General features: G+C 40.6%; 1 protein-coding gene and 1 non-coding gene across 5 annotated transcripts in view; both read left to right on the top strand.

Moving 5' to 3' along the window:
* CTNNA2 (catenin alpha 2) overlaps positions 1 to 12577 on the top strand; it is a 1214276-nt gene that overhangs the window by 202436 nt on the left and 999263 nt on the right. The gene's annotated exons all lie outside the window — the stretch shown is intronic.
* On the top strand, positions 1568 to 1642 carry TRNAP-UGG (transfer RNA proline (anticodon UGG)). Its single transcript has one exon. It is a non-coding gene; the product is annotated as a tRNA-Pro (tRNA).

Consider the following 12577-nt stretch of genomic DNA (forward strand, 5'->3'; position numbering starts at 1 on the left):
GTGTTAGAAGAGGGTGTGATCCCTGCCACTGTGCCGTGGCTGGGTCCTTCCAGCATCATTTCAGAGACAGGGGCTGGGAAGAGAGAGAGAGCAAGAGATACAGAAAAATAGACAAGACAGACAAGTGAGGGGGGAAAAGAAAAAAGACACATGGGGGCGTATAGGCTGGCCCATGGGTCTGCAGCAGGAACACATGTCGGAGTTAAAGCTGGGGTAGAAAATGGCATCTGAGAGGCTGGGGTGGGGCATTGAGCCCCGGCAGGGAATGCGGAAGTAGCAACTTCTGTCTCTTCTAGCAGCGGAGCTGATGGTGCGGTTTCCAATGTATCTAGTTTCGTTTCTGCACGCTCAGCCATAAGTCCATCATACTCGGTGGCCCAGCCCTTTTCTTCCTCTACAGGGGGAGGTGAATAGGGAGGTAGGGGTTCCTCTGAAAGAGTAGCCTGTAGGACCTTAGGGACCTGCGAAGGGTACCCAGCAGGAGCATCAGTCAAGCAGGCATTTATCACTGACAGGGCAGGAATGAGGCTGAGAGGAAAGACCCGTCCCTTATATACTTCAGCCAGATGCACCGGAAAGCTTAGACCCAAGTATAAGGGTCCCAAAGAGGCGCGTTTCAGAGCCAAGGGTTGAAACCTGAAAGGATTTCCCAGTAGGTACAAAGATCCTTTTCACTAACTTTAACTCGCCTACTCTGCAATAGGGCGTGCAGGGCTCGAGCTTGCGGGGCTCGGGAGTGGGGGAGAAGGTTTCCCATTGCAGAGGTCACTCACCCGCCCCTTGGATGCCGGTTGGGTCCCTGTTCAGGTGCCAGTTTTGGACGAGTCCTGCCAGGGGTGAGGACGAAGGAGACACAGAGATCCGACTCCGGGGACCAGGTTCAGTGATGCAGAACTGACTTATTCAGGAAGTAAACTAGCTAATATACACAGGTTCAGCCTATAGGGTGTTACAGCATGTCCTTCAAAGCCAATGGCTAACAAGTCAGGGAGAGCTGCCTGGTTGGCACTAAGTCACTAACCTACAGCGGGCAAGCTCCCTCCTGGGTGTGCCTAGGAGGGTTTAACCTTGCTGGAGTATTCTCACAGCATTGCATCAGCCACAGCTGCTAGGAATGCGCTCTGCGCTCTACCTGCACTGGTACAAATAGTCCCCGTGTTCCTTTATCTGAGGCAGGTACAAAAGACTCATTCATATTCGTTCCAGGAAGCACTTTATAGATGTTCCAGGAGGAGGATATTTCTAGTACCAAAAGCAAAAATAAAAGTAATATTCCAAAAATATTAACAATGAATAATAAAATAGTTGTATTTTGATTGGTTATGAAATCATTTACTACATAATTTTGATTGAAGGAGAGGATTACATCACCAACTATATATTAGCAGCAGCTGCACACAGCACAAGCAAAACAACAAAAACAATGAAACCCAAATTATTTCATTTATTATGTGGTTATTTGGGATTTTATTCAAATTATTGGCATATCTAATGCTTATGAGTAATATCTTTGTATCTTTAGACATATGGAGGGAATCTTTATTCTTAATAATAAAAACTATTCTTGGCCTTGGCCGGTTGGCTCAGTGGTAGAGCGTTGGCCTGGCGTCAGAGGTCCCGGGTTCGATTCCTGGCCAGGGCACACAGGAGAAGCACCCATCTGCTTCTCCACCCCTCCCCCTCTCCTTCCTCTCTCTCTCTTCCCCTCCCGCAGCCAAGGCTCCACTGGAGCAAAGATGACCCAGGCGCTGAGGATGGCTCCTTGGCCTCTGCCCCGGGCGCTAGAGTGGCTCTGGTCGCAACAGAGCGATGCCCGGGAGGGGCAGAGCATCGCCCCCTGGTGGGCAGAGCGTTGCCCCTGGTGGGTGTGCCGGGTGGATCCCGGTCGGGCGCATGCGGGAGTCTGTCTGACTGTCTCTCCCCGTTTCCAGCTTCAGGAGAAAAAACAAACAAAAAAACTATTCTTTAAAGAATAAAAAGCACCCTGTTTTGTCACATCTTTTGTCTGTTGCCACCTCCTGAGTTGTTGAGGGCACAGTGGTGGTGGAGGAAGGTTTAGGTTGTGATATGGAGAAGGTGGCCTCCTCCTGACCGCTTTAGGTAAGCTGACCTCCTGAATCACCAGTCCTGTGTCTTCAGACAAACCCTTAGAATATTTTGGTACCATAGGAGAAATCTCTCTTTCTCTCTCATATGTATATAATTCTAGTGTTTCTCTGTATCTGTAGACTCTAGCACTGAGGATTAACCTGTTTCCTTTGTTTCAGTTTTCCTAATCTGATTGGTCCTGCCTGTCACACATTTTTTTATGCAGTGAGTCAATACATTTATTGATGAAAAACAAACTACAGATGCTCACTTTCAGTATTTAGAGTCCATGAGGTTAGATTTCTTTCTGGCCAATATCATTACTAATGATAGCTATTTTATTAATAGCTTGTTGGTGTCAAGCACCATGTTCCACTAGTGTGAGCACATTTAGTTCTTAGGAAATGCATTCCCCAGATGAGAAAATTGTGGTGGAACACTTTGGGAGATTGCCCTGGGTCACAGAAATAGTGTGTGGTGGACCCAGGGCTCCGGCAGATTTGATATCAGTACGTGTTCTCCTAATCACTGTGCTGTACTGCTGCATCTGAATAGCCATTTGTTCAGCCAAACTTGTATTTGCTGAAAGCCCTCTGACACCCCAATGGCTAGTCTAACCTGGTCAACATGTGATCCTAATGTTCTTCAGACCTACCTTTACCCACTTTTTTATTAGTGTTATTGAGTACTGACTTAGTGCCTCGGCATAGGAGATACACTGACAAAAATTCAGGCTGGGCTGTACTGCATCTAGGACTAGGTACACTGTCACTAGTCCTGTGATGTAAAACTAGTGTGCCATAGGGCATAGAAAAAGGCATCATGTACAAACCTGAGAAATGGCATCACAGAGAAATTAAAAGCTGAAAGGTGATAAGAAATTATTTTGTCAAAGAAAGATATGGAGAGAATATTGCAAGAGAAGGACAGAAAAAAGCACTTGTGGAGGACTCAAACGATTTTATTCTGTGAAATCACAGACTATTGTCAGCAGGAACTAGAGACTGTGGAGGTGACCAGATGGGCAAAGCATGGCTGTGGTCCAAATGCAGACCACCATCTGTTTTTGTATGTTGGCCTTGTTTTGACATTTTTAAATGGTTAAAAAAAATCAAAAGATGCAACAGTATCCCATGGCATGTGAAATGCAAATTTCAGTGCCCATCAGTTCGGTTTTATTGGAACATGGCCATACTCTTTTCTTTAACGTATTGTCTATGACTGCATCCATGCTCTAAGACAGGGGTCCCCAAACTTTTTACACAGGGGGCCAGTTCACTGTCCCTCAGACCGTTGGAGGGCCGGACTATAAAAAAAACTATGAACAAATCCCTATGCACACTGCACATATCTTATTTTAAAGTAAAAAAACAAAACGGGAACAAATACAATATTTAAAATAAAGAACAAGTAAATTTAAATCAACAAACTGACCAGTATTTCAATGGGAACTATGCTCCTCTCGCTGACCACCAACAAAAGAGCTGCCCCTTCCGGAAGTGCAGTGGGGGCCAGATAAACGGCCTTGGGGGGCGCATGCTGCCTGCGGGCCGTAGTTTGGGGACCCCTGCTCTAAGAGCAGCACTGAGTAGTTGCCAGTGAAAGATGATATAGTCTAGAGAGCTGAAAATACTTACTCTCTGGTCTTTACAAAATATTTTCTGACCCCTCTGTAGAGGATGAGAAGTGAGATGAGTGAGGAAAGGTTACAGTGGGGGCAGAGCAGGATGATTCCTATAGTTTACCTTACAGGATTTCAAATTTATTATGCAGGGCATTGGAGAGCAACTAAAGGATTGTAAATATCTCAAAATTTCTTAATTTGAATCAGTTAATTTGCTTTCTTGAATCTTTTCCTGTCTTGCCTTTCTGGAAAAGCACTATTACCTACAATAGTTTTGTTATCTCAGACAATTTCTGGAGTTCTGTAAATTAGTTATTTAATCACATTCATAGGTAGCCCCTTTCACAATGTAGCACTTGTCTAAAATGAGTGGTGTCCCATTTGCAAATGGGGCTAGAAAGTAGCAATATCCATTGTGGACCCTTGTTACCTCTGCTTCTGAGTCTATTATGAGCTCGGTTGTGATATTAACTGGAGAATCCTAAAGAAATGGAGTCCTCTGTCTCTTCCCCAAACCCGTGTACATGCATGCAAACACGCACACACACACAGGTACACACACATGCACACAATTCAGAGGTCAGTGGGCAGGCAGCACTGGTCAGGTGGTTACTTGTGAAGAAACCACTCCATTCAGAGGAAGCATTGTTGAAATAAAAGCAGGGAAAACAGATTAAGAACAGCTGTGTTCAGACATCTAGCTTCTCAACATTGAGGAGAAATCTTAAGAGATTGTCATTGCTCTATGGGGACAATTCATCTTTCTCCAACTTAGCAGAGAGGCTATTTTCTGCTACATTTGACAGGTGGGTGAGTTCTAATCTGCACGTCATTGCTTACCCAGGAATTAAACATCTGGTTGAAAACACAGACAAGGGGTGGTTCAAAAAACTATTACTTGATATCTGTAGCTTAAAAGAGTATCAGAAATTATCCATTGTTTTAAACTTTGAAATAAGGTGATTATAATCAGTTAATGATATGGGCCATTTAATTTCCTCTTATGCATTAACATTTCTGATTTTTGTCTTATCACTCACCTTTGAAAAATGAAATCTTCTTTCTCATACCCATTCATTTGCTTTGGGTTGCCACAGAATAGAGAGAAACTTAATGGGAATGCTAGGGTTGGTATTTCCTTTGCTTTTTTACTGTTAGAATTTTAAATCAAACAATTCTTTCAGGTTTTTAAAATCTTTTGCCTACAGATTAGGTACATCTGCCAGTCCTGCTGTGTTATGTTAATTTTTTATTCTTTTTCTTCAGCATTATTAACATAGAGCAATTTTGAATTGAATTTTTGCACTAATTTGAATGTGTGCTAAGTTTTTAATTTAAAATGTACTTTTATGTATTAGCAAAAAAATTTAAGGACTTCGAAGTAAAATCTCTCATATTCTGGTGACACAGAAAAAGAATCAATGATTAAAGCTTTTAACATTATTGATAATTTATATTCCAGTGAATGAATGAATATATGCATAACTAATAAGAATCCCATCATACATTTACATATATGATTCATTTTTAAATTCATAAGTAATAATTTTTAGGTCACATTTATAACTAAGTTTATAATTAATAGAAAATTGATATACACTTGGTAGAATTCTGGGGCTGCACGGAGCCTGTCAGTCAATGTCGGCTTGGTACAAATATACATTTAACATATGACCTTAGAGGCATTCCTTTATTTGAACTAATAAAATGCAAGAAGGATCAGAGCCACCATTATTAGCACATGTGGGGCATGTTTATGAATCACATGAAGGGCCCCTCGGGAACACCACTAAGAAAGGCGCTCTTTTTTCCTTGCTTTGATAAACTGTGCCAGGGTGACTGGCTGTGGTGACTGGCTCCGTGCAAGGAAGCCAAGGTGGATTCAGTCCTACTTGCACCCTGTCTTTGTGCAGACCACCAACTGGGACTGTGCAAAGGAGGAACGGAGAGGCATAATCCACGTTGTAGATTAGTAGTATCCACTTAGTGCAATTACACATCCTGAAAGGTCAGATGTGTGGGTATGTCTTTGTGTGTTAATATATATCTGCAGGGCTGTGTCTGCCAGTTGCCTCTCAGCTCACCTTGTGGAGAAAGTGGAAGACATCTGGAGAGATGCAATTCTGGTCAGTTCCTCAGCCCTGCTCTGTACCGCCTGTGTTGGTATGCTTTGTTGCTTTAACTGGGGCCTCTGTTGATGCCCAGAGGGATTCCTTTGACTCTGCATTCACATTCTTGGCAGTGTCTTTATCAATTACTAGGCTTAACCACAACACTTAAATTCATTCTTTTCCTTTAGCACTCTCTTAAGAAGGACGTACTCTGTCCATATACTTCTGTATCTGTATGGTGCTTCCACACTGTCCTCTTCCACACCAAACCCATCCAATTACATCCACTGAAGTCATGGGGATAGATGTATTACATCCAACTCCTTTTGACTTGTCAAAATTGACTTGTAGGCCCTGGCTGGTTGGCTCAGTGGTAGAGCGTTGGCCTGGCGTGCAGGAGTCCTGGGTTCGATTCCCGGCCAGGGCACATCTGCTTCTCCACCCCTCCCCCTCTCCTTCCTCTCTGTCTCTCTCTTCCCCTCCCGCAGCCAAGGCTCCATTGGAGTAAAGATGGCCCAGGTGCTGAGTATGGCTCTGTGGCCTCTGCCTCAGGCGCTAGAATGGCTCTGGTTGCAACAGAGCAATGGCCCAGATGGGCAGAGCATCGCCCCCTGGTGGGCATGCTGGGTGGATCCCAGTCGGGCGCATGTGGGAGTCTGTCTGACTGCCTCCCCATTTCCAACTTCAGAAAAAAATATATATATAAAAATTTGACTTGTAAAGAGAGTTTTCAATTTGACTGGGCTCTGAGGACAGCTTCTCACATTGTTCCAATGACATTGATCTAATAGACCCTGCTCCTAAGTATCTCCTCTAAATATAGTTCTTTCACAAACTGCCTGAGAGTTCAGTGTGTCAGTTAGCAGTCAACAAGTATTTGAAAGCTTCCACTACATGCCGAGTCTCAAGCCTAGTCAGTCTACCTATGTCTGACTTTCCTTGTGTATCTTCTGTGGTTCCTCAAAACAGAAAAATGGAGTGAAAGGAAGATTTTATATTAAATCTCAGGAAATCGTATCACCAGGTCTACCTTGAGCTCACAGTTTGCAAGTATATTATGGACATTTCTCTGGTGTGTGATTTTCTAGTAATGTAACATTTAAAAAAAAAATCAAAGTGTCCTGTCCAGGTGTTGCAATAATGCCTACTGATTGTTGTTAGGATCAAGTAACTGACTATAGTGAGTTAGTTATATTATGCCATTCTCTATCTAACTGTGTGTTTATATAAACTATTCTACTTATTTCATTATTTGTTCACACTTGTCCCTGTAGTTTGCATTGCTCTTCCTGGAGCTGTAATATCCATTTCCTATGATGGACTCTACCTGCTTGATTAATGTGTTGATTAATCACACCCCATAGGGAAGTAGGGACTTCTGTGTGATTATTTTCCTCTTCATCTGATTTCTATTCATTCTTCTCTTTCTTTCATGTCCAGTGAGAACTTTGTTTTTATGTCATTTGATTTCTCCTTTAATGTTTTATAAGATCCGTGTTCTGACTCAGGTTTCACACCCTGAAACCTGAATTTTAAATGTCTTAAAACTTTTCATCTTTGCCTCTATAAATATTCAAAAGATATTTTTTTAAAAAGCAAAGAATATAAAATCCTTTAAGAGGCAAACAAGTTCATAAAATTATATATTCTATCAAAATATAAAGTTCTGTTTAAATGTATATATTTTTATAAATTTATATATACTATATATTTTTGTACTATATTACATTCAAACTATATCATTAATTGCAATTTTAAATATATAGGTATTAGAAGGATAATTTTTCAAAGAATAAGAAAAATAATCTTTTAGACTATTATCTATCACTTACCTGCCATTTCAGTGGTAGCTTTTCTAAAATAGTATTTGTGAAATTCACCTTGATCAAAATATCCTTACATATGAAGACTTTTGCTTAAGATCATGTCTTCTTGTTTCTAAGAGTGACAGAACAGGTTTAGAAATCATTGGAGGCTTCCTGGCATGAGGTAATAATATGCTACTTAACATTGTACAAAATGATCTTTTTTCTTTTTCAAACTGAGTGGAGATTGGGAGAAAGTCTTTGATATTTTTGACCTATTACAATTTTAAATGTTTGGTTTGAGGATTTTCATTTCAATCAGGCAGCTAGAGTGGAATAAAATTGAAAAGTAGAGGGAATCATATTTTCTCCACTGGTTTTTATACATTAGAATAGGACCTTTAATGACCATATAGGCTAAGGAAGTGCCATCTATGTCTTGAATCAAGAGGATTTTGACCCCAGAAAGGTGGCAGCTCTTATATTTGAACTTTGCACAGGGATAGTTCTAATAATTAACCAAAGGATGAACAATTTAACAAAAAATAAGTTATAATATCATCTGCTTTAAGGTTATTTACAAAAGAGACAAAGAAGAAGAGGAAGCAATTACTTATTTAATAACTACGTAAAGAATATTGAGTATATAAGAGGTATTATACCAGGAACCGGGGCATTGGAAAAGGCACTTTTTCTGAACTTCATTTGGTTCTGTCAATAGAATGGGGTTAAGATGCATGTCTTTTAAGGTAAGCATGGGGATTATGGATAGTATATTACAAATACTTGACACTCCGAAAAAATGGTATCTGTGCCTGTTCGAGGTCTTCCCACAGTGTTTGGAATATCTAAGTCATTATGCAGATTGATCTAATAAACATAAACTGGACAGAGAAAAAAAATCATAAGTATAGACTAACGAGTTTGCACTTTCCCTTTTGGCAGTGGGTGTCCATTGAAGGTGTTTGAGCCGGGTAACTACTGCACCATGCTGAAGCTCAGCAGTGGTGGGCATAGCTTACAGAGGGCAGAGACAAGAGGTAGGGAGAAGGTTAGAAGATGACTGAGGTGACTGCAGTATTCCTGGCCAGAAGTGATAGTGGAGACTTGGAGTAGGATGGAGGGGAGGGTGGTGGAGTTGGACTAAAGAAAGGAAGGATGAAGAGAAACTAAGGTCATGAAATCAAAGGTGTTGTGGCCACTTTGCAGGGCAGAGGGCGTGACTGGAAGGATAATAGAGACATTAACAGGAGCAGAAAACATGAGGTCAAGAGTGGGCATTCAGGTTAAAGGAGAAAACAGACTGAATTCTAGTAGGGCTTGAAGCTCAGTAAGGGCACCTGTTGCCTCTGTCACTAGACCAGTCCTTTTCCCCGAGGGTAGAGCTTTAGCAGGAAAGATTGCCTATTTCTGTTTTTTTTTTGTGAATTCAGAAAACGTGTGCACATCAAGTGAGACTATGTTTTTTGAGTCATTCTGCAGGGCTGGTGGGAAGACAGTAGGAACTCTGGTTGCCTTTGAGCCTGACAGCTTCTGTTTGATACTTCTGAGAAGTGATTCAAAAGATTCTCCTAACATGTTTCTTCAGAGCAATAAATGAGACCTCACAGTTGTATTTATCATGAAAAAAAGAAAGACAACCTGCTTTGATGGTCTTAGTGTCTTTTGTTTTTGTTTTATAGAGGGAGAGACAGGGACAGACAGGAAGGGAGAGAAATGAGAAGCATCAACTCATAGTTGTAGCACCTTACTTGTTCATTGATTGCTTTCTCATATGTACCTTGACAAGGGGGCTCTAGCTGAGCCAGTGACCCCTTGCTCAAGCCAGCAAATTGGGGCTCAAGCCAGCGACCTGGGGCTCAAGCCAGCAACCTGAAGCTCAAGCCAGCGACCTTAGGCTCAAGCCAGCAACCATATGGTTGTGTTTATGATCCCATGCTCAAACCAGCAACCCTGCGCTCAAGCTGGAAACCTTAGGGTTTTGAATCTGGGTCCTCAGCATCCCAGGACGATGCTCTATTCACTGTGCCACCACCTGGTCAGTCGGTCCTAGTGCTTTTGTCCATGTTAGTACAACTGTTGGTTATTTTATTTGATATCTACTAGTACTGTATTTTTAATATGCTTACACTGAGTTGCTGACTTAAACCATTTTGAGAAAATGCTCAAGACCTACTTTGAGAACCTATCTAGGGACATATATGAAGGACAGATCTCTGTTGTAGGAAACAACATTATATTCGTTAGTCATGAGAGACAAATGGATGTGTTTGTCAGGGGAATATATTTTGAGTGATAGGAGACACATTCAACCCAGTGAGAACATTTAATGTAAACATTCTATATTTACTATCTCAATTTCTATTAATAAGAGATGCCACAGAGGTGTTTGTGCTGCTTGTGAATTAATTTCAGGCTCAAGCTTTCAAATATGACAGCCTTGTCTAAAAGAAGACAATACTTGTGTATGTTTATTTCTGTTGTATGTCTGTGTGCTGTGTGCATGTGTGAGTCTGTCTGTGAGTATACACATTTCTTACATAGCAATGCCAAATCCTCTATTTTTAGAAAAAAAGTCTAGAGAAACTTAAAGTCTCTCATCAGTGGCTTTTGTTATCATTATTTTTTATGTTTTTGATTTGAGCTATTGTTTATCTAGTCTTTATGGGCTGGATATTTCTTGAGACATTTTCAGCAAAGGAATACCTTTTACTTCAAACAGAGTCATATACAATGCTTCTAGCTAAATAGGAGGTGATAAGAAAAGGATTTTGGATTAGTAAAATGCTCTAATTTTCTCTTTTTTTATTTTAAAAGTTAGATATGATTTCTTAAACAGTGTTAGGCAAAATTACACTCTCAAGATACTTTGAACTGGGACAGCTGTTAGAGGAATGATGCCTCGAGCATAGTTTTTACCTTTGTTTGAAATGAGAAAACCTACAGCAGTCTCTCAACTGACATTGTTTTATTCTTTCTTTCCGTGTCTACATTGTTTTATTCTCTCTTTTCGTGTCTAGTGGACAGTGAGAATAGACTGAAGATAAATTGGTTCAAAGACTGTCGTTGATGCTGTATTTAACTGCATGATGTTGCCTCCTCTCTTCTTTATGCTATTACTTTTCTGGGATTCCAGATATGCTTGAGGAGGAAAGTGTATCAAGTCCCTGTGCTGACCAATAGCACTTGAACTTTATTGGGACTCCTTTTTTCCTCCCTCCCTTTCTCCCTCCCTCCCTCATTCCCTCCCTCCCTCTTTCCCTCCTTCTCATCCTTCTTTCACTCTTTCTCTCTCTCTCCCATCCCCCACCCACCTTACTTTCGGAAGTAAAAGGAATGAGGAGTTGAGATAAAAAACAAAGATGAAGGGGGTATCACAGGCCTCTATAACTTTCCTAAAACATCAAATTGTTTAGTCTTTTCTATGTTATACTTTGTTCTTCTTTTCTTATCAATAAGGGTTAAATGAGTACATACAAATAAGGCAGAAAGGCAAAGAGACCATGACTCACCAGAAAAACTTAGCTTAAGCGTTAAGAACATGGGTTGGGACACCTTTCCTGTAAAAGAGCCAGAAAGAATTTAGATCATGAGCAGCAAGGCCTCTGTTGCAGCCATTCAGCTATTCAACTCTGCTGTTGTAGTGAGAGATCAGCCAGAGGCAATATGTAAACAATGGGGTATCTATGTTCCTATAGAATTTTTTAATAGAGTGTTAAATTGAATTTTATTTATTTTCATGTGCCATGAGTTATCATTCTTTAAAATTTTTTTTAATTTATTTATTATTATTTAATTTATTTATTAAATTTAATTGATAAATCAGGATACATATGTTGAGAGAAAACATCTCTAGATTATTTTGACATTTGATTGTGCTGTATACCCCTCCCCCAAAGTTAAATTGTCTTCTGTCACCTTCTATCTGGTTTTCTTTGTGCCCCTCCCCTCCCCCAACCCCTCTCTCCATCTTCACCCCATCCCCCCTTCCCCCACACCCACCCCTGTTGCCATCACATTCTTGTTCATGTCTCTGAGTCTCATTTTTATGTCCCTTCTATGTATGGATTCATATAGTTCTTAGTTTTTTCTCTGATTTACTTATTTCACTCCTTATAATGTTATCAAGGTCCATCCATGTTATTGTAAATGATCCAATGTCATCATTTCTTATGGCTTAGTAGTATTCCATAGTACATAGTATATATGTACCAAAGCTTTTTAATCCACTGGTGCTCTGACAAATACTTGGGCTGTTTCCAGATCTTCGCTATTGTGAACAATGCTGCCACAAACATGGGGGTGAATTTCTCCTTTTGGAGCCGTTCTATGATGTCCTTGGGGTATATTCCTAAAAGTGGGATAGCTGGGTCAAAAGGCAGTTCGATTTTCAGTTTTTTGAGGAATCTCCATACTGTTTTCCACAGTGGCTGCACCAGTCTGCATTCCCACCAGCAGTGCAGGAGGGTTCCCTTTTCTTCACATCCTCGCCAGCCCTTATTTTGTGTTGTTTTATTGATGAGCGCCATTCTGACTGGTGTGAGATGATATCTCATTGTGGTTTTAATTTGCATTTCTCTAATGATTAGTGATGTTGAGCATTTTTTCATATGCCTATTGGCCATGTGTATGTCCTCTTTGGAGAAGTGTCTATTCATCTCTTTTGTCCATTTTTGGATTGGATTGTTTGTCTTCCTGGTGTTGAGTTTACAAGTTCTTTATAAATTTTGGTTATTAAGCCCTTATCAGACATATTGTCAAATATGTTCTCCCATTGTGTAGTTTGTCTTTTTATTCTGTTCTTGTTGTCTTTAGCTGTGCAAAAGTTTTTTAGTTTGATATAGTCCCATTTGTTTATCCTGTCTTTTATTTCACTTCCCCGTAGAGATAAATCAGCAAATATATTGCTCCGAGAGATGTCTGAGAGCTTACTGCCTATGTTTTCTTCT

The sequence above is a fragment of the Saccopteryx leptura genome, chromosome 3, assembly GCF_036850995.1.
Source record: "Saccopteryx leptura isolate mSacLep1 chromosome 3, mSacLep1_pri_phased_curated, whole genome shotgun sequence".
Taxonomy (NCBI): Eukaryota; Metazoa; Chordata; class Mammalia; order Chiroptera; family Emballonuridae; genus Saccopteryx; species Saccopteryx leptura.